Genomic DNA, 3,382 nt, shown 5'->3' with positions numbered 1-3,382 from the left:
CCGAAGGCGGCAGGGAGGCGGTGCAGCCCGGCTGCGGCTTAAGGAGGACCGGGAGCCCCAAGGCGGCCCTCATACATACATGCATACATACATACATACATACATAAATGCATGTATGCATGCCATCAAAACTGCGCGATTATGGGTGAAACGTGTAACAGTGATACCCATTGTCATCGGAGCACTGGGAGCCATGTCCAAAAACTTTGCAAAATACATCAAGAAACTGCAGCTTCCTGCAATAACTCCAGCAAAGCTACAAAAAACCGTGCTACTCGGAACATCTTACAGTTTAAGGAGATACCTGGTTGATACCTAGGATGCTGGCAGCAGCCCGTGTTAGTGCCAGTCAATTTGAGTGTTCAGTTGACTGAGTTTCATGTTTTATGAATAAAAGTTTTATAAATAATAATAATAATAATAATAATAATAATAATAATAATAATAATAATAATAATAATAATAATAATAATAATAATAATAATAATAATAATAATGATGATGATGATGATGACGACGACATGGTAAGTATTCCAGTATTTGAGGGGCTGCCACAAAGAAGAGGAGGGGGTCACGTTATTCACCAAAGCACCAGAGGGCAGGACAAGAAACAATGGTTGGAAACTGATCAAAGAGAGAAGCAACCTGGAATTAAGGAGAAACTTCCTGACAGTGAGGACAATGAACCAGTGGAACAGCCTGCCACCAGAAATCGTGGGTGCTCCATCACTGGAAATTTTCAAGAAGAGATTGGACGATCACCTATCTGAGATGGCATAGGTTCTCCTGCTTGAGCAGGGGGCTGGACTAGAAGACCTCCAAGGTCCCTTCCAGATTCTATTCTATTCTATTCTATTCTATTCTATTCTATTCTATTCTATTCTATTCTATTCTATTCTATTCTATTCTATTCTATTCTATTCTATTCTATTCACAACAACAACAATAGCGTTGGAAGGGATCTTGGAGGTCATCTAGTCCAACCCCCTGCTCAGGCTTCTTGTCCTTGCTTCTTGTCCTGCCTTCAGGTGCTTTGGAGAATAGCTTGACTCCCTCTTCTTTGTGGCAGCCCCTGAGATATTGGAACACGGCTATCATGTCCCCCCTCGTCCTTCTCTTCATTGAACTAGACATCCCCATTTCCAGCAACTGTTCTTTATATATTTTAGCCTCCAGTCCCCTGATCATCTTTGTTGCTCTTCTCTGTATGCCCCACGCATTTCCTGGCCTGACTTCTCTGCGCAAAAAGACTTTTGCAGCAGCGTGCAACCATTGCATTGCTCAAAAACAACGTGGCCACCACGGCTAAATCAGGAGACTTTGCAAAAGTGCATTTCTTTCCTCGGCAATCAGTCACTTCTCTGAGATGGTATGGGTTCTGGTTGAGCAGGGGGCGGGCCTAGAAGACCTCCAAGGTCCCTTTCAGCTTCTATTCTATTCAACTGAAACATAGGAAGAATGGTTACAGGAACTGGGCATGGCTAGTCTAGTGAAGAGAAGGACCAGGGCAGACATGACAGCAGCCTTCCAATATCTGAGGGGCTGCCACAGAGAGGAGGGGGTCCACCTATTCTCCAAAGCACCTGAAGGCAAAACGAGGAATAACAGCTGGAAACTGATCAAGGAGAGATTCAACCCAGAAATAAGGAGAAATTTTCTGACAGTGAGAACAATCAACCAATGGAACAGCTTGCCTTCAGGTGTTGTGGGAGCTTCATCACTGGAGGCTTTTAAGAGGAGAGGACTGTTATCTTGTCAGAAATGGTGTAGAGTCTCCTGCTTGGGCAGGGGCTTGGACTAGAAGACCGACAAGATCCCTTCCGACCCTGTTATTCTAATACTCTATTCTATTCCAATTGGCTTCATCCCCCGGAAGCACGCTGGCTTAGCTCATAAACATTATGTGTTATTTATTTTGACAAAATCTAGAGAGACATCTTTAGAAAGTCTGGGCCTGTACTTAGGCAGGTAAAACCAAAAGCACAGGTGTAAAATACACATACCCCGGCACAACAATACAGAGACTCCTCAATTTACGGCCACAATTGAGCCCCCAATTTTTGTCGCTAAGTGTTTGTTTGTTAAGTGAATTTTGCCCCATTTTATGACCTGACTTTCTACAGTTGATAAGCGAATCACCGCAGTGACTCACCTAAAAACTGTATTGGACTGAATCACTACAGGCTAATTCTGCCGACTGCCAGCAGTTCGATTCTGACCAGCTCAAGGTTGACTTGGCCTTCTGTCCTTCCAAGATTGGTAAAATGAGAGCCCAGATTGTTGGGGGGCCATAGGCTGATTCTGTAAATGGCTTAGAGAGGGCTGTAAAGCACTGTGAAGCGGTATGTACGGTAAGTCTAAGCGCTGTTGGTAACCTGGTTGTTAAGTGAATCTGGCTTCCCCATTGACTTTTCTTGTCGGAAGGTCACAAAAGGGGATCACGTGACCTTGGGACACAGCAACGGTCATAAATATGATCCAGTTGCCAAGCATTTGGTCACGTGACCATGGGGATGCTGCAACAGTCGTAAGTGTGAAAAATGGTCCCTCTTTTTCAGTGCCGTTGTAGCCTCAAACAGTCACCCAATGAACTGTTGCAAGTCTGTCTCTAGACGAGTGTTTTTCAACCTTGGCAACTTGAAGATCTGTGGAAGTCCAAACATCTTCAAGACAGCCTTGAGAAACTCTTTTTTCTTGGTAAGAAGCATTCACTTTTGTCTATCTTGTCTTGTCTATTTGTGTTTCATATCTGCAGAAGATACAGAACACACAGAACATCAGAGCTGGAAGGGACCTTGGAGGTCCTCTAGTCCAACTCCCTGCTCAAACAGGAGACCCTAGCTACAGTTTCAGACCAATGGCTGTCCAGTCTCTTCTTAAAAGCCTCCAGTGATGGGCACCCACAACTTCTGAAGCAAGCCATTCCACTGGTTAATTGTCCTCACTGTCAGGAAATTTCTCCTTTGTTCTAGGCTGGTTCTCTCCTTGATTCGTTTCCATCTGTTGCTTCTTGACCTGCTTTCAGGTGCTTTGGAGGATAGGTTGAGCCCCCTCTTCTCTGTGGCTGTCTCTCAAATATTGGACGACTGCTATCCTGTCACCCCCAGTCCTTTTTTTCACTAGACTAGACAAGCCCAAACCCTGCAACCGTTCCTCATATGTTTTAGCCTCCAGTCCCCTGATCATCTTTGTCGCTCTTCTCTGCTCTCTTTCCAGAGTCTCAACATCTTTTTTATATCCTGGTGACCAAAACTGAATGCCGTCTTGCAAGTGATCTTACCAAGGCAGTACAACTATTTTACATAATACAATTACATAATTATACATGATCTTATATAATATATATAATTGTATTATAAGGCCTTATACTTATATTATCTGC

This window comes from Vipera berus (assembly GCF_964194415.1).
Source record: "Vipera berus genome assembly, chromosome: 10".
Classification (NCBI taxonomy): Eukaryota; Metazoa; Chordata; class Lepidosauria; order Squamata; family Viperidae; genus Vipera; species Vipera berus.
Note: the sequence above shows the minus strand (reverse complement) of the source record.